The sequence below is a fragment of the Lynx canadensis genome, chromosome E1, assembly GCF_007474595.2.
Source record: "Lynx canadensis isolate LIC74 chromosome E1, mLynCan4.pri.v2, whole genome shotgun sequence".
Lineage (NCBI taxonomy): Eukaryota > Metazoa > Chordata > Mammalia > Carnivora > Felidae > Lynx > Lynx canadensis.
The window spans coordinates 46,941,666-46,961,112 of record NC_044316.2 but is presented as its reverse complement, the minus strand read 5'-3'; the positions used below and the strand labels follow the sequence as shown (position 1 = coordinate 46,961,112).

The following is a 19,447-nucleotide window of genomic DNA, read 5'->3' as shown; positions in this document are numbered from 1 at the left end:
TGGCGAGCGGCAATCTAGGAAAGAGAAGGCGGGGGGCGCCTAGGTGGCTCAGTCGTTTAAGCCGCCAACTTCGGCTCAGGTCATGATCTCGCAGTTCGTGAGTTAGAGCCCCGCGTCGGGCTCTGGGCTGATGGCTCAGAGCCTGGAGCCTGTTTCGGATTCTGTGTCTCCCTCTCTCTCTGACCCTCCCCCGTTCATGCTCTGTCTCTCTGTCTCAAAAATAAATAAACGTTAAAAAAAAAAAAAAAAGGAAAGAGAAGGCGGGAGGCAGGGACTCTCTCAGGACATGGCCAGCTGATGAGACTGGTGAGGACAGAAGAGCGGTGAGAACAAGGAAGAACAGAGAGCAGGAGAGATCGGAGAAGGGAATTGCCCCTAAGATAACAAAAGGGAGGGGAGTGGAGGCAAAGGTAAAAAAGGTAAAAAAGCAAGAAGGGGATTCATTCAAGAAGAGATTCTGTCCAAGCGTCCGCAGAAAAATTACTTCCTTCCATTGACATGGCCATTTGTATCTAAAGAAACCAAAAAAGTTGATGAAGCCTATGAAAAGTTAGGGAGAAAAATTTTTTTCTATGAAAGACTACTACTGTGTCACCATCCCCAGAGAACTAACATCATTTTTCATGGGTTTTTGTTTTGTTTTTTATACAAGAAAAACTTATTTGCTTAGAATTAATTTCAATGTGGGCCTACCTCTTCTGTTATTAAACATTAGTATACCATGAATGAATTTAAAATGTTCTACAGAACAGGAGTTAAGAGTATGCAAGCTTGAGGGGGTGCCTGGGTGGCTCAGTCGGTTAAGCACCCAACTTCAGCTTAGGTCATGATCTCGTGGTTTGTGGGTTCAAGCCCCACATCGGGTTCTCTGCTGTCAGCATCGAGCCCGCTTTGGATCCTCTGTCCCCCCCTCTCTCTGCCCTTCCCCAGCTCATGCTCTCTCCTCCCTCTCTCTCAAAAATAAACATTAAAAATTTAAGAAAAAAAAAAAAGAGTTTACAAGCTTGAAACCAGATCTGCCTGAATTTCAATCTTGGCATGGCAACCTGAGACAACCTACATAACTCTGCCTCAATCTCCCAATCTGCAAAATAGGGATAATAACAGTATCTACCTTGCAAGCCTCTTGCAAGAATTAAATAGGTTAAATGATAAAAGTACTTAGAACAGTGTCTCGCCACTGTTATAAAAGCATCAGCTCACGATTACCCCCCAGGTCTAGAATATGAGCTCCATGGGAGCTGGGATTTTGTCTGCTTTGTTCACTATTGAAGCCCCAGGTTCCTGACCTAAGTACGTGCTGAAAAATAAAAATTTGTTGAATCAGATACACTTTATGCCAGCAACACAGAACCCTGAAGTTGAAGAGCACGACTTTTTTGTTACTACTGACAACTAAAACCCGCATAATAACTTAGCCCCAAAGTTTAGAGTTCACAGACGGTTTTGACATACCTTGTCTCAAGGGATTTTACAAAGCTGATATTATTTATCTCCATCTCACAAACTAAGAAGACTTCAGGGGTTTGCCCAAAACACAAAGTCTGAGGCAGAACAGGAATTCTGAGCATGGAGTCTGCTGGGGATTCTCTCTCTCTTTCTCTCTCTCTTTCCCTCTCCCCTGCTCGCTCACTCTCTAAAATAAAATAAATAAAAAATAATAAAATAATTTTTTAAAGTTAAAAATAAAAAAAGCAAGTCCTCATTCCCCAACGTAAACTCCGCCACTCCCAACTTTCTACTGAGTACACCTGAATGTGAGGACAACAGCCAGATGACAACCTTCAGCTCTTGGCAGCGAGGGAGGGAAGGGGACACTGGACTGGGAGTCAGGAAGCTTCATGTGTGCTTGGTTTTAGTAAGTGCGACACCTCTCTGGCTCCTCTAATGCCTCTGGGCCCTGAACTTCCTCATCTGTTCCTTCTAGGACTAAAATTCTGACTTCGGCTTTCTCCTAGCTTCTGGAACTCAACAAACAAAACCAAATTCATCTTTTCTCTATTCCAAACCCCTAGGACGTCTTCTTCCTTCTGATGTCCCTATTCCCGATGCCCATTCTGCCAGCCACCCAAGCATAAACACCTCAACATCACCTCTGACTTAGGACTGACTGTTTCCTTCCCCTCCTGCCTAATCAGTCACCACAACCCTGTTCAACCTCCAAAATATCTTCTGAATCTGTCACCTCCTTTCCATCCCCAAGGCCATCGACTCAGTTCAGGCCCTCGCCTGAACTATTGCCATGAGCACAACTAAGTCCCTCTCTGTGTCTCCTCACGGCCAATCCATCAAACTCATCCTCGGTTTGGCACTCAACACCCTCCAAGACCCAGTCCTGACCTCTCTGCGGCCTCATCTTCCATCGCGTTCCGTTATGTCTCCCAGGGTCCAACGAGTTTAGACGCACAGTTTCCTGGCACCCACCTCATTCTGGCACCAACCCCAGCCTCTGCCCAAGCTATCCTTCCCTCCAGAATGCCTCCTTCCATCGCTTCTCCTCTTCGGGGGGGGGGGGGGGGGTCAATTTAAATGCCGCTTCTTCAACTGAAGTGTTCCCTGATATCCCCAAGGGGACAGTATCACTCCCTCTACTTAACCCCTAAGCACCTCGGTGGAACCTCTTTTAGACCACCTATCAAACTCCTAGTAGTCCTTTCATTTTCTGGTGCCCCTGTTCTCCCAAGAGAAGATTCGTTCCTTGTGAGTAGGAAATAGGTTTTATTCATCTTCGTATTCCTCACAAGACAGTTTCTCAAAGACTATGTGAAGGCATGATGGTATGCCATGAATGAGCTACAGATATTCCACACGGTGATCCCCTCGGCCCTCCAAGCAGCCACAAGGCGACTTCGGCAGCCAGAGTCCCCACTGGTCAAGTCTCAAGCATTCTCAAGTAGCCTCAGCCTCCAACCAGGCAGATGCCGAGACGACGACTTGAGAAGCACTCAGAGGACGCACGTGGCACACTGTATAAAGTGGATGCCCAAGAAACATTTGCTGAATTGAATCTTGGAATAATCCATCTGTTCCCCCTCAACCACTGTCCCCAAGATCCCTGACCATCTAGACCTCTTTGAACGTTTTCACTGAATTGGTTCTGGTTATCTTTTTATTAACTACCTATCATCACCTGGTTATACTCGCCTTACTATCCAAAGCTTACATCGATACTGTATTGCGCAAAACAGCAGAGGATACGCACAATTTACCATGAAGAGATTCAAAGAATGAAATTCAACGCTATAGAACAAAGAAAAGCAAATGCCACTTTACACTACCAAATGAGCAAAAACTTTTTAAAAAAAATTTTTTTAGGGGCACCTGGGTGGCTCAGTCGGTTAGGCATCCGACTTCGGCTCAGGTCATGATCTCACAGTCTGTGAGTTCGAGCCCCACGTCGGGCTCTGCGCTGACAGCTCAGAGCCTGGAGCCTGCTTCGGATTCTATGTCTCCCTCTCTCTCTGACCCTCCCCCGTTCATGTTCTGCCTCTCCCTGTCTCAAAAATAAATAAGCATTAAAAAAAAAATTTTTTTTTAAATATTTTTTAATGCTTATTTATTTTTGAGAGAGGGAGAGAGACGGAGCGTGAGCAGGGGGCAGAGGTGCAGAGAGAGAGGGAGACACAGAATCGGAAGCAGGCTCCAGGCTCTGAGCTGTCAGCACAGAGCCCGACGCCGGGCTCGAACCCACAAGCTGTGAGATCATGACCGGAGCCGAAGTCAGATGCCCAACTGACTGAGCCACCCAGGCGCCCCAGTGAGCAAAAACTTTTAAGGAAAAAATGTATTTCTGTCCAGTTACGGTAAAACAGGTACGTCCGTGTTTCTGCTAATAGTACAAACTGGTACAACATTCTTGAAAAACAGCGTGGCAACACATATCAGAAGTCATAACATTCATTCCATTTAACACAATACACTCAGGGGGAGCCTGGGCGGCTCAGTCAGTTAAGCAACCTACTTCAGCTCAGGTCATGATCTCATGGTTTGTGGGTTCAGGCCCCATATCAGGCTCCAGTGGACAGCTCAGAGCCTGGAGCCGGCTTTGGATTCTGTCTCCCTCTCTCTGCCCCTTCCCTGCTCACACCCTGTCTCTCTCTCTCTCAAAAAATAAACATCAAAAAAAAAAAAAATTATAACACAACACTCAGAAATGTGTCCTAGAACTATAATTAGTCGAAAAATAATAAACATCTACAATAATGTAGATTAAAGTATTAAGTGAAAACCAGGGAGCAACATGTTTAACCTAACATTAAAAAATTTAAGTAAATTATGGGAGCATGACTTGATGAAATATTCTGCACCCTTTCAAAATGTAAGCATATAAATTAAAATTGTGACACCTATAACATGAAAATGTTCCATGATCTAACAAGCAGAATAAATTCCAATTACATGCACTATAATTAGACATGAATAAAATATATATATATATGTACACATATATATACATGTAAATGCTTGTATGTGTACACGTGTATACATACATATATAGTTTTTAATGGAACACCAAAAAGAAAATCAACGATTTTATGGTAATAATCTAAATATTTAACAATTTAATATCCATTCCTCTTAACTTAAAAAAGAAAGTCCCCCCATACTCAAGAAAGAGGGGTTCCAGGATACAAGCTTGACAGAACCTCAAGAAAAGGTCCAACCTATCACTGAGCATTTTGGCCTTACCTGAGAACTCACACATTCCTTATCACAATGACCTCTATATGACAACCCCAGACCATAGCTTTCCAAGGACCAACGAACCATCTCGAATGGTCTTCAGATCACACCCATGAACCCATGAATCATGCAAAACAAGCATAGCCTCAAAAACAAAGACTATCAGCAAAGAGCCAAGCCCACATTCAATTATAAAACCTGAAAGGATACAGTAGCATCACATTCAAGTTTCAGGTATTCTCAAAGCCAACTTGCTGCCTCAGTGAGGGACTGTATCCCGTTTAAAAAGCAGTCTGAAATCATGGACAAATCAAAGAACTAAGGGCCAAGAGACCAAGGTACAGTGAAAGGGAAAAAGAAAAGTTATTCCAACTACAAAGAACAGAAAACTGGAAACTCCAGCTGAAAGCAGATGGGTAAAAAGTAGCTGGCCATCTCTTATAAACCAGAGGCCAGAGGCTAGAGGCCATGAGGCAGGATGGCAAGATATTTTATCAACAGATGAAGCTTCCTTGAGCTGGTGAGGTCTAAAAAAGACTAGCATTGAAAATGTATCAAAACATAATTTTAGCACTGACGCCCCACAAGGACAGTATCAAAACAGTCTTCTAATTGTTTTTGCTGTAGTATCACCATTGTCCAAATTTAAAATGAAAGACCAAGATGCTATAATGGACCAAGAAAATTAGTTCTTGTGAATTACAAATAATGAAGATTAAATGGCCTTTCTTAGCAGGGCATTTCAGCAAAAGACAACAAATATGAAGGACTAATTAAAACAACCATTAGGAAAGAAAGTTTAGCCTTTTGTTTCTATTGCTGTGTTCTCACTATCTAGATGCACAAAAATGCAGATATATACAGTCATTCGTGACAACACACACACAGCAGATAACAGGAAAAACAAAACTATTCAATACTTCCCCAAGTTCATGGGAGCACAGGGGGATTACCACTCCAGAATGCTGACTCAGAAACTGAAGGGCCTCTCAAGTTCTAATCATATGCAGATAGGAGTCGTCTCTGTGCAGTTACTCAATCAGAACGTAAGTAGAAGATTAACCTACCCTGGCTTCTCTTCAAACAAACTCTGGCAGAGCGGCCCCCGGGCTCCTCAGAGTATGTTCATCCTCATCCAGTCTGTTCCAGAAGCAGCCAATTCAGTCAGGACCCGCATCTTCAGGTTTCCACAGCTTCCCTACCATCCAGCATCACTGCACCTTGTCCCAGCTTATGCTTCCTGGCCAGACACTCTACATTTAAAGTCTCTCCTCTCTTCCTCAGGCATCACCAAGTTCTCGTTTTCTAAATAAAGCTCTCCTAAACCTTACTCACCTGCAGTTCACTGCACTGGGTATCACCCAAATAGCCCATCAGAGCTCTTTATAATTTCTGAAAGAGAGAAAAGGAAGCTTTTCAATACATAGTAGAAAACACCTTTGCTGATGTATCAGTTCTGAAGCGTTTGTATCCAATATTCACAGCGTATGGTCTTCTGGTCCATAGTATTTCAGTAAAATGTAGCCTGATCAGCCAGGACCAAAAGTCCTGAGATAAGAGACCAGAGATAAAGTTTGGTTTATTGTTGCTATTACTTAGCTGTGTGACCTTGGGCAAGTCACTTGACTTCTGCAGGCCTAAATCTCCTCATCTGGAAAATCAGACAGACCGGAGATGAGCAGCAGAGCACATTGCAGTGGGAAGAGCACAGGCCTTCCAAGACAGGCCAGCACCACAAGCTCCTAGTCATCATGACATCTGTTAGCTAGTTGTTCACATTTGGCCTAAATCTCCTCCTGGGCAAAACAGAAATAACAACAAGTATCTTCGGGTTGTTCCGAGAATTAAAGGAGAGATGATGAGTTATAAAGAGACTATAGTAAACACACTGTGTGGTTTATCATAAAATTCTATAGGTGGTAATTACCACCATTACCCCCAGCCCTAAGGTTATATAAATTCAATTCACAAATATTTTTTTTTCCTCACGGGATCAACAAATCAAAAGTGTACCATCCCGACCATGGAATTAACCGGGTGTCTCACTAACAATTCAATTACAGTTATCTTAAACTGATGGTACTTTACGATTATCAGTATTACTTAACATCAGCAGGAAAGAGATGTTAGCCCCTGCATAACATCTGAACTGGTTCAGTGGCCATGCCTTCCGTGACTTCTCCCTCTGCTTTCCCTACTACTAGTATAAATACCCAGTAACAGGTCTTCCAAAAGCCAAATGGCACCAACTGCTTTCCATGGTCAGCTCAAGGGAATACAACTAAAGATGGAGGAAAAGGAACAAAGCTTTTTTTTTTTTTCCATCTTTTTTACTTTACACACTTAAGTACTGTTCAAATTTGTTTACCACAGCATGTGTCAGTTTTGCATAAAAACAACTGTTTAAAACTATGTTACTTATACATTTTGCCTAGTGACAGGAAGCTCCCCTTACAGGAATATTGTCACCACAAGGAGAATTTCCACAGAAGAAAGCAAAAAGGCAAATTCAGATGTGCTGAGAACACCTAAAATATGGCACCAAAATAACAAAAATCACAAACATTCACACTTCAGAATGGTTCAGTCAAAAAAGATGCCATGCATTCTCTGAAGATCTAATGATGAATCGGGGGTTTTTTTGGTTCAAAGCAGGATGAATATATAAACGTTGGTTTTACCAGACAACTTCCTGCTCTTAGAGAAATGACCCAGTACAATTTATACAAGTAAACAAGTTAGTATGACTCTGAAAAACTGTCAGCTAGTTTTAGACAACTGACAGCTTTTAAAAATTATATTACATATAGAAATTAAAAGTCTTCACACAACATCTACAATTTGTTAAAAAAGGAATAATAACTCTTTTAAAATTCAGGATTACTCAGAAGTATTACCCCAGCCACTCCTGAAGTGACAAACCACTGTGTTTTATGTTGCTTCTAGCCAATGCTACATAAATCCTGACTACACCCATCAATTTAAATGAACTGTAAGCTGGTGTGTCCACATTCTCCACACATAACATAGTTCTTTCCCAGAAAACATTTCAAAATATTACTTAGAAATCAAACTGCATTTGCAGGCACACTTATCTACGTTTATGAGAATAAACAACCATAACAATTTGCTCGTAATTTTTAAGTAGCCCCTCCCCCTACCTTGTTTATCAACAAGTTAATAAACTTGGCCCAAAATCTTCTATGCATTTGAAACAAGAGGCCAAGGATGTGATTTCTTGTGCTGAGCCCGTATTTGGATCTTAAATATAGTCAGACAATTATAGACTAACTTGCATTTAATATTAATACCAAGCCTACCTCTTAAACAGGGAATAAAAATGCATGTACAAGATCTGGTCTACTTATTTGTAGGTCCCTCTGCAATATTCTTAGCCTTTCATGAATATGCTGTGTATTTTTAAACTACACAAGGCCCTCTGCCTGATGATCTGTCCTGTTGTTTTCGCATCCCTCCCCTCTCCAGTAAAACCCTGGCCAGTCCATAAACGTATACAGACTTTATAATGATGCAGACTGAATATTTTTGATATTAGAAAACGAAAAATCTTGCTAACAGTGGCAAAAAACAAGTTTGCCACCTGACAGAGAGGTACTTAATGACTCCCCAAAACTACAGCCTCACCTAAAAATAGTGTCCTAGCTTCTCAGCCAAAAGGATAGACGAAAAAAGCTGCCTTTATGCAGCTAAAAGACAGACTTCTACTTTGCCTCAACCTTTAAGACGAAGGTACTTCTTATTTTAGAATACTTTGTGTAACAACTTGTTTGATGGCCAACCACTAACTTCACTTTGAAGTGACTACGGACAATTTACATGGTCTACACGTATGAAAATTGTGGAAAATGTCTTGACACAATGCAGGCCAAACAACACTAGCCACAAGAGACTACCTATGTCTAAATACTCAATTTTTTTTAAGTTTTTCCTTATTTATTTTTTTAGCATTCTCTACACCCAACATAAGGCTCAAACTCATGACCCCAGAGATCAAGAATCTCATGTTCTTCCAACTGAACCAGGCAGGTGTCCTAAATATTCAATTTTTCAGACCACAAACAAACATCTCCATCGGCCAAGACATAGATCACTGGTTCCTTTCCACAAAGTAATCTGCAAAATTAAATAGATAAATAAATAAAAATAAAAGGTCTTGATTGGGAGGTCTAAGGCATGAATGTGCCTCTATCTGTAAGCTGAAAATAAATTTTAAAATCCACATTTGCTCAGCAAAGAATAAAAATAAAAATCTATGGGGGCTCCTGGGTGGCTCAGTCGGTTAAACGTCCGGCTTCAGCTCAGGTCATGATCTCTCGGTTTGTGAGTTCGAGCCCGGCATCAGGCTGTGTGCTGACAGCTCAGAGCCTGGAGCCTGCTTCGGATTCTGTGTCTCCCTCTCTCTCTACCCCTTGCCCTCTCACACTGTCTGTCTCTCAAAAATAAACATTAAAAAAAACTTTTTTAATAAAAAATAAATAAAAATCTATGTAATACACACAAGTTTCAAACGCAAGCTAATGTGGCCTGTGCACTTACAGAAGGATGATTGATTTATGTCCACCTTCCCCTCCCAGGTTTTTGTGTGTACGGTTTTGTTTTGTTTTTGTTGTTTTGGGGGTTTCCTTTTTTTTTTTTTTTTTTTTTTTTTTGGTAAAGCAAAATGTCAATAGTATGCCCCAATCTGGAAAAAAAAATAAAGCACAGCTTATTCTTCTTAAATAGATACTGTGACAGATAGGAAGTTTGTGACAGGATCTCAAAATCCAAAGGCTACCCAGATGTGTTGGGGAAAAAACACACACACAGACACAAACAATGACCAATTTCCCATGATAACTTTACATTTTCTCAATAAACCATAACAAAATATTTTTAAAGTTGAGAAAAGTGCTTGTGAAAAATGTAAAATTAGCAAACTTCTCTCCTCCTCCTTACTGAATTATAACTGTTCACAAACACTCTATCAATGTCCTTTAAATCCAAAGCATTCTATATTTTAAAGCAACACTTTCAATTCACATATCACATATGACCAAAAATTGACAGACCAGTCTTAGCCCTAATAAGCTAAAATCTCAACACCCTTGTTTTTTTATTTCAAAATAACCACGTGACAAGTATTATTCCAGTTTTTATAAAACAAAAGGAGAGACTGATGCCTAAAATAAATCTTTCCAAAGGAAAGGTTATATTTGACAAGAGTCCCAGGAACTGTGGACACACAAAATCCACATAAACAATCACTAACGCTCAATGTGGAGTATGTGATGGCTCCCAATACACACAAGAAATTAAGACATCCAACTGAAATTACACAAGGAAATTTAAATATATTGACCCCTGGTGAAGATACTGATCAAGGAGAGTTGCAAATAACATTTGGCTGTGGATACGCTCCACTATAGCTGAGGATGTTCGACAACTGGAAAGTTTGGTCCATAGGACACATTTCTCCTTTCTAAATGGAGCCCTGCCTATACACCCATGTGATTGATTGAGATGTCTGGAAAATAAAGATGGTCCCGTCAATTTAGTTTCAGCCTCACCCTTATGCATTAGTTAAAATAAAGAAGGGGAAAAAAGGTAAATCATTCTTAACTCCAGTCTCACCTTACACATCTCATCAGCACTGTAGTTCTTTAGTGATCAATTACTTCATCCAATTCCTGAGGCAAATAGAAAAGTAAAATGCGTCTGTACACCACCAATAACAGGCATCACCAGTAGCAAATAACTTTATCAGCCCCAAGTAAAAGGGCTTCTAAAATTTAAATGGAAAAAGTTACCAAAATGGTACAGTAAGCAGTTTTGTAAATGATTGTTTTAGTTTAAAATAAAAGCACTTCTCCTTTCTGTGTGATGGCAGAATACACTATAAAATTCTCTTAAGATCCAAAATGTAAAAAAAAAAAAAAAGTCATCTCTTTCAACACCGATTTCACTTTCAAAGAAGGAAAAAAAAAAAGAAATAAAGGGCAAGAAACCTCATTAAGTTTAAGACAGGGCAAAATTAAGAACAAACTAGCCAGAACAACTCCTCCCTCCCCACCCCACCTCCCACCCACACCCGGCATCCACTGTCTCTGGAATTATACATATTAACGATTTGCCCGAAAAGTCTAAGTTGTGAAGGAGAAGGAATAACAATTTTGAGTTTCAAACAAAACCGGAGGATCCCAATCCAAGAATCCTAAGACCCTTGGCTTCCAGCCCTGTCTGAAGGATCCTCAGCTAAGGGTAGGGTGCAGAAAGCTCAAATAATTTGAGGAGAGAGGAATCAAAGTTCCCTAAATAAAACTGCAGTCCCTTACCCCGAGGAAAGGGGAGTCTTAAAAGAATCTCCAGGAAAAGATAGTCTTTTTTTTTTTTTTTGATAGTTTTTATTTTTGTTGATGCGCTTGTGGGCCAATGAGAATTTCCGAGGAGGGGGCGGAGAAAGGGGGGGGGAGAAAAGTGAAGCTCGGGCAACAGCCCCGGGCGGGGGAGGAAGGGGGCGCACCCCTGACCCACTTTTGCCGACGCCCACCCTCGGCCCCCGCCCCACCGCTGCAAGTCCGAGCCCAGAGGGGGCGATCGAGCGGGGCGTGGGAGGCCCGCACGCTCCCCACCCCCAGCCGCGACCCGGAGGAGGGCAGCGTGCAAGGCGGCTCGACCCCCCCCCCACCCGAGTGCCCGCGGCTGGAGAAACCTCCCACAGGCTCGCGGCCCAGGTCTGCAAAGCCCCCTCCACCGCCTGGGCCCCGGGCGCCGCGGCCCCCAGCGGAGGGGAAGGGGACCGAGGAGGGGAAGAAGCTGTAAACAGCCCCAGCGTCCGGGCCTCGCCTCGAAGAGCCCCGCTTCCCAGGCCCCGCCGCGGCCGCCTGAGTCCCCAGCCCGTCCGAGGGACGCCCCTCCCGGGGCCTCGGGGACCGGAGGGGAGTCAGGTCTCCTCCCCAGAGGGCTCCGGCAGCTCGCGGAGCGGTCCCAGCAGCAGAGAAGGGGGAAGTCAGGACTTACCTGTCATTACTTTCTACGCCATCTTGGATCCACTTGTCAACGTCCCCACAAAGCATTATGGGTAAGAAAGAGCCTTTAAAGTGACTCCCCCCCTCGGCCCCCGACTCCCGCCTCCCGCCGCCGGCGCCGCCCCTCCGGCCGCACCTCCCGCCCGGAAAGTTGCCCCGGCAGGCGGGCCGGCCCGGGCGCCTGCAGACCGGCCCCCTCCCCTCCTCCGGGCTGTTTGCATTTAAAATTCACCCCCATTTTAAAAATGTGGCTTTGGGTTTTCCTCTTTGCTCCTGCCTCTGGGCTCCCTTCCCCCCACCCCTCGTCTCCACGCCTGTTCCCTTTGCCCCGCCGCCCTCCTGCCCTGGCAGACACCCCACGTCTGCATTTAATCAGCCCGAGGTTTCCCTGCTGCTGGCAGCAGAGAGCTGCTCATTGATTTATTTATGCGCATTTATGCGTCTGTTACTGCTCTAGATCCTCGGTGCCCGGCGGCGGGCTCGTGGCCGGCTCCCTGCCCCGGGGCATCCGGGGGTCGCTTGCAGGGCCCTGGAGCCCCGCAGCCCCGTAGGCGCTCTGACTCCGGCATCCGCGGGTAGAAAGGTGCTTCTGTCCTAGCAAAGCGCTCCGAGGCCCTCGGGCTCCAGGACCTGGGCGGGCACTATCCCCGGCGTCAAAGCGTGTTTGGGGGTTGGGGGGAAGTAAGAAGCTGAATGCAACTTTTACCCGTCTGCTCTCCCTTCAGCTGTCTCCTCCCCTCGGCCGGTAACGTGATCCGTGACCCTCTAGGTGGGGACCCCTCCCCTAGGAATGTGGCTTTGGGCACTGCAGTATCCACCCATTTGCAGTCCCGGCTGAGAGTGGACTGTGACTTCCTGGGGCAGGTAACTCGGGGGCGCAGGCTGCGGGCTCTGGCCCGGACGGGGAGGCGCGCCAGGGCTCCGGGAGAGTCCGCGAGCGGAGAGAGTCCAGGGCTGGGAGGAGGGTGCGCCCACCCGGGTCCACCTGCCGGGTCCCAGCGGGGCGGCGAGCCCCGGAGGCAGAGCTAGGGGAGGACCGCGGGCGCCACTCCCGCCGGGGGGTTGTGGGGGGACGTCCGGAGTTGCCCGGGTTCGCTTTAAGGAGGGGGCTACGAGACGCGGGGCGAGCAACCCTGCAGCCCACGCACGCCGGAGGGGCCTCTGCTCCCGTCTGCGGACTCTTTGTAGGGCGCAGAGCTCTGCCGGATACCCGCCGCCGGCTTTCGATTGAGCGCGGCGACCACACCACGCGTCCTCACTCAAGCGCAGTGGTCCCATACCCCCTGAAGCCTCGTTGTCAGTCCCCCAGCTCTTTCCCTTTACGGCGACTCTGGTTGCTTCCCCCCCCCCCGCCCCATCCCCCACCAAGCAAGCGTTTACAAAGAAGTGTCCAAGGGAGAATCCTCTAGGACATCAGTGCTTGTGAAACTGTGTTCCCTACCAAATGCTGTTCAAGGGCTCTGAAATGAGAAGAATGCATGGGCATTAAAGCCCTCTTCGGGGCACGGGGAGTGCCTAGGGCCTGGGTCTACCCTAGGGTTTTGCTCTGTTCCAGACCCACAGCCCTCTCTCTCAAGGAACCTAGATGGTTGCGGACACGAGCCCTGCCCCAGGGAGCAAAAAAAAAAAAAAAATCCACCAGGCAATTGTCCCGGCCAAATGAGTAGAATGAGGTGTAGACTCATTAAGGGATTGGCCCGGGGTCAGCCGTGAGGGAGGGAACAAGGTAATGAGTCACTCCAGGCAAAGAACAAGGCGTGCTGGGGAGGGACCTCCCCTGAGTCACCCACTTCTCTGAGCTTGGGAAACTGAAGCCTGGAGCCAGGTTCTTAGCTGTTGGGCTCAGGCATCCACATGGGGCCTGTGGACAAGGGGGCGGGGCCCAGAGGGCCCTCTGTTGCTGCCATCTGAAAAATGGCCTTCCCCTCCCATATAAAGGAGGCCCCCAAGGTTTTTGGGCTGATGGGGGGCTCGTGGGGTCCAGAGCCAAGAAAGAATTCTTGAAGACGTTTTTGGTGCACAACGTGATTTTATTAAAGCTGGGGGACAGGATCCATGGGCAGGAACAGCTGCACTGCAAGTTGGGGGGGGGGGGTCCATTTTATGGAGTCGGGGGAGATAAAGTCCACAGGGAGTTTCCAAAGAGACTTTCACATGCTAAAGATTTACTTAAGGCCTAGCTATTGTCAAGCTAAGGTTGTTTTTCCCTCTAGCAAAGCATTAACATTAAGACTGTAGGGAGTTCCTGGACTTTAGGCCAGTGATAAGATTGTCTTTTTCTTGTAAACTATGCAGACTCATTTGTTTTTTGTCCTTTCCTGTTTTGGGGTAGCTGGGAGTGTCCAAGGAATATCTTACATGTCCCCCCCCCCACCGGGGGTGGGGGAGGTATTGCTGTTAGCCTGTACTGTGCCCTCAGCTTGCCCCACTCTCCCTCATCACCCTCGTCCCAGTACCCCCACTTGCTCCTTTTCCATTTCTCCTACACTTGCTTAGATACTCCTGTGTACTTACTTAATGGGTGCTTTGTGTTTACATAGCACTTCGGGTGTGTGGTCTGAGTTTCCTAAAATTAAACGCTGAATAAAACGCCAGCAAGGACTGTGCCTTTCCCACGTTTTCTTGGTGGGTACCTTTCTTTGCCTTGCATAGGCCTTGACCCAGAGAGGCACACAACTTATTCTGTGACTGCCTGACCCATTCATCCACTCCAGAGTGCATCCTGCTTTATCCCTGTCCAAGACACCACCTGACTTAGGTGGCAGCTCTTCCCCCAGACTCCGCTCGGCCCCCTGTGGTCCATTCTCCCTCCACCCGACCAATCCTGTGGCATGCCTGAAATGTTAATGGAAATACCTGACTCTTCTGCTTCACCCCATCAAAGGCAGCCCCTTAACAGTCGAAATAAAATCCAAATTCCCAACTATGGCCCGTAGGCTCTTGTGTGAGGTAGATCTTGCCTCCCTCCCTCCTTCACCGTGATCCCGCACACTGGCCTTGTCTCCCCCTGCAGCACTTCAAGCTTCCTTCCACTTAGAACCCGGTTGCCCCAGATCTGATGACCATCATCTTTTCAACACTCAGTTCTCAAATGTCACCTCCTCCAAGAGGACTTTCCTGATCCTCTTAACCAAAGCACGTCACTCTCTATTCTCTTACCCTGCATTAGAAATGATGGTGCTTGTTGGTTATCTGCCGCAAACCCCATTAGAGTGTAAGCTCCACAACCGACACATGCTTCGTCTGGTTTGTTCACTCACGGCCCAGACCTGGGCCTGGCACATAAATAGACGCTTAGCAAAATATTTGTTGAATGAATGGCCATACATTGATTTTTTTTTTTTTTTTTTTTAAGTAATCTCTACCCCCAGCGTGGGGCTCGAACTCACAACCCGGAGATCAAGAGTCGCTTGCTCTACTGACTGAGCCAGCCAGGGACCCCTGAACCACACGTTTATCAGAGTAGGGTGGTGGTGGTGAAATAGTGCTGAAGTATGGAAGGAAGGGCTGAGGGCCCGCCATCCCATCTCTTCAGGCCACACTGACCACCCACAACTAGAGATGCACAAATAGGAATGAAGTTGGGGGGGGGGGGGAACAGACCCCCCTGGCCAACATTAGTGGCACTTCATTGTGATTCTGATCTGATAAAAACACTGCTCCAGCCCTTCCTCCCCATCCCCCTCACTGGCTACACTTTCTTTTCAATCCCAAGCCTCTGTCCTTGGGTCTCTCTTGTTTGCTGCACTCCCCTGACCCCCTCCCCCCCCCAATCTCCGTCTTAAGGCTTTAAATACCATCTTTAGCCTAAAGTAGGGCTTCCAACCTACAGCTCTAGTCCGGGGCTTTCTCCTGAGCTTCAGACTCTTGGCCTTCCCACTTCGATCTCTCATAAACATCCCAAACTCCTTGTGTCCAGTGCTGTCCACACGACTCCTGAAACAGAATGCTACGGGCACCAGTGACAGCCACAACAAAATTTAGTGCGATGAGAGGCAAAGCCAGCCGATTGGGATTGGCACTCTTGACCAGAGTGCGGTCTCAAACAGCTGGGGTACAGGGGTACAGAGTTTTTATAGCTGACCACATCGTCTTCTCATCACCTGGGGACAGAACAAAGAAATAGTTCCCAGATGGGGGTGGAAACAGTTCAGACATTTCCTTGCCCCAATCCAATCAAACACTAAACCAGTTGATTTCCCTTAAACTTTTGTTCCCTTGATTGATAGGACAAGGCTGTTATCTCTTAATCTACAGTGTTAAAACAAAGCTGTTATTTCTTAAGGCTACAGATTAGCCCTACACTACAATTTAACCCTTACATCCAGAACCAAATTCTTGATCTCCACCCACAAATACGCTTCACCACCGGTCTTCCCCAGCTCCCTTCTTGGCAACTCCATCCTTGAAATTGATCAGGCCACAGTCTCGCCTAACTTCCTGCCAAACTCCACCTTCAGTCCATCTGCAAATCCTGCTTTGCCTTCAAAACGTACCCCGAATCCTGCCGTTTCTCATCACAACCATCATTGCCACTTTGGTCCAGTCCACGGACATCTTCTCCCCTTTGATGCCTTCCAGGGCATTCTGAGGGTAGCTGCGACAGCCGGTCTGGCTAATAAAATGCATATCAAATCCTTTCTGTCCTCTGCATGTGACCCTCTGATTTCCTTCCTCTCTTGCCATTCGGAAAAGAAACCAGAGTCCCACACCATCGGCCTCTTCTCTTTGACCCCATCGCCCACCTCTCTCAGCCTTGCTCTGCCTCAGCCATGATGGCCTCCTTTTTGAGCATTCCCTCCTCCAGTAATATGTCCACATGATTCACTCCCTCCCCTGCTTCAAGCCTTTGCTCACCCAAGTGAGTCTACTCACTATTCTGTGAATTTCAATATTCCTCAAACACGTGCTGTATTTTTTTTTTAATTTTAATCATTTTTGAGAGAGAGCATGAGTGGGGGTAGGGCAGAGAGAGGGGGACGGAGGATCCGAAGCAGGCTCTGTGCTGACAGCAGCAAACCCAACGAGGGACTCTAACTCAGGAACCCTGAGATTGTGACCTGAGCTGAAGTCGGGTATGTAACCGACTGAGCCACCCAGGGACCCCACGTGCTCTGTATTTCTTTCCATGCTTTTCTTCCAAGGCATTTATCACCTTCTAACATAAAAAGTAATTTGCTTAGTTATTCAGTTTCTTGTCTGTCTCTCTCCATGTGAGGAGGCAACTTGCTGATCACCAAAGATGTCTGTTTGCTGCTGAGAACAACATTTCCCAGCTATGCCCTTGCAGCTGGCTGGGGCCTTGTGACTAGTTCTTACAGATGGACTTAGAGCAAAAGTATGACTATGGAAATCTGCCTCATCAAAAATACATGCATCAGACTCTAAGCTGAGCAGACAATAGACCTTTATTACGGTTGATCCATTGAGAACTTGTCCATTTGCTATAGCATCCAGCACCTGATGATTACACCATGATTCCTACAGCCCGCTAGCATGCGAGGTCAATGAAGGCAAGGATTTGCTTATGCTTTCTTCATTTACCGTGTCTATCCTTACTGCCCACAACAGGGTTTATCATACAGTACTTAATAACTACTTGTTGAGTAAGGGACTGAATACCCTTCTCCACAACCAGTCATGAAAATCAGTAAATGGTTGACAAAGAAAGGACAATGGTGGGGGGGGGGTAGTGCTGGGTAGCTCAGTTGCTTAAGCTTCTGACTCGATCTCGGCTCAGGTCACGATTTCACAGTTCATGGAATCAGGCCCCACATCAGGCTCTCCATTGACAGCATGGAGCCTGCTTGGGATTCTCTCTCTCTCTCTCTCTCTCTCTCTCTCTCTGCCCCTTCCCCACTGCTCGCTCTCTCACACTCTTTCTCGCTCTCAAAATAAATAAATAAATGAAAAAAAATGAAATGAAAATGGGAAGCAATTTAGTTTTTATACAAAAGCAGAAACTGTGGGTTGCTAGAGAATTGTTGGCTACAAGTCTTTGATAAAAACTAAAGAGAATTCCATAGAATTTTATTCTTCCTTGTTTTCACCTTTTTCTTCTTTTCTTCCTCCCACATTTCCACCTCCTCCGTCTCTATTCTGCCCAAATCCTTCTTCATTCTCCCCTTCTCCCTTTCTCACTCCTTTTTCTTTCCTGGATTTTGTCTTTTTCTTCTCACTTGATCTAACAAGAATTTACTGCCTAGTCTGAAGCCGTACAAAATCCTATAAGAGAGTACAGGCATGAATGTCTCTGACATCAGCCATGGCAACATTTTTCTAGATCTCTCTCCTGAGGTAAGGGAAATAAAAACAAAAATAAACTATTGGGACTACATCAGAATAAAAACCTGCACAGTGAAGGAAACAACAGAACTGAAAAAAACAACCTACTGAATGGGAGAAAATATTTGCAAATGACACATCCAATAAAGGGTTAGTATCTAAAATACATAAAGAACTGATACAACACAACACCAAAAAAACACAAATAATCCAATTTAAAAATGGGCAAAAAAGGGCCATCTGGGTAGCTCAGTTAATTGGGCATCTGACTCTTGATATCACCTCAGGTCATGATCCCAGGATCATGGGATCAAGCCCCATATCAGGCTCCACACTGAACATGAAGCTTGCTGAAGATTCTCTCTTTTCTCTTCTCCCTTCCTCTCTCCTTCTGCCCCTACCCCACTCATGTGCTCTCTTCGTTCTTAATAGCAACAGCAAAAAAAAAAAAAAAAATGGGCAGAAGATTTAAACAGACCCTTCTTCAAAGAAGACCTACATATAGCCAACCAACATGTGAAAAGCTCAAAATCACTCATCATCAGGGAAACGCAAATCCAAACTACAATGAGGTAACATCTCACACCAGTCAGAATGGCTAAAATAAAAAAACAAAAAACAAAAAACAAGAAATGTGTTAGGGAGGATGTGGAGAAAAAGGAACCCTTGTGCACTGTTGGTGGTGCTGCAGTGGAAAATAGTACAGAGTTTCCTCAAAAAATTAAAAATAGAACTGCCTTACAATCCAGTAATGGCACTACTGGCCATTTACCAAAAAAATACCAAGTTTATTCAAATGTTTATTGCAGCATTATTTATAATAGCCAAATTATGGAAGCAACCCAAGGGTCCATTGATAGATGAATGGATAGAAAAAAAGGTGGTGTGTATATATATATATATATATATATATATATATGTGCAGTGGCATATTATACAGCCATAAAGAAAATGAAATCTTGCCATTTGCAATGACCTGGGTAGAGCTAGAGAGAATAATGCTAAGCAAAATAAGTCAGTTACAGAAAGATATATGTGATTTCACTCATGTGGAATTTAAGAAACAAAACAAGCAAAGAAAAAGAGACAAACCAAGAAACAGACTCTTAACTATAGAGAACACACGGTTTACCAGAGGGGAGGTAGGTGGGGGGGGATGGGGGAAATAGGTGATGGGAATTAATGAGTATACTTATCGTGATGAGCACTGAGTAATGTATAAAAGTGTAGAGTCCCTATATTGTATACCTGAAACTAATACAATGCTGCATGTTGGGGCACCCGGGTGGCTCAGTCGGTTGAGCATCCGACTTCGGCTCAAGTCATGATCTTGCAGTTGGGGAGTTCGAGCGTTAACATTGGGCTTGCTGCTGTCAGTGCAGAGCCCACTTTGGATCCTCTGTCACCCTCTCTCTGCCCCTCCCCTGCTTGCGCTCTCTCAAAAATAAGTAGAC

The 19,447-nt window shown here is 45.4% G+C and overlaps 1 protein-coding gene across 5 annotated transcripts in view; it reads right to left on the bottom strand.

The window, feature by feature from the left end:
- HELZ (helicase with zinc finger) overlaps nucleotides 1–11,773 on the bottom strand; it is a 156,107-nt gene extending 144,334 nt beyond the window's left edge. For 2 of the 5 annotated variants that reach the window (XM_030296660.1, XM_030296664.1), the window contains exons 1-3: nucleotides 11,701–11,773; nucleotides 10,315–10,370; nucleotides 6,019–6,075 (exon numbers count right to left, since the gene is read on the bottom strand). The gene's annotated coding sequence lies outside the window, so the exon portion shown is untranslated. The other 3 variants (XM_030296661.1, XM_030296663.1, XM_030296662.1) reach the window with 3 other exon arrangements.
- Between the last annotated feature and the right edge of the window lie 7,674 nt (nucleotides 11,774–19,447).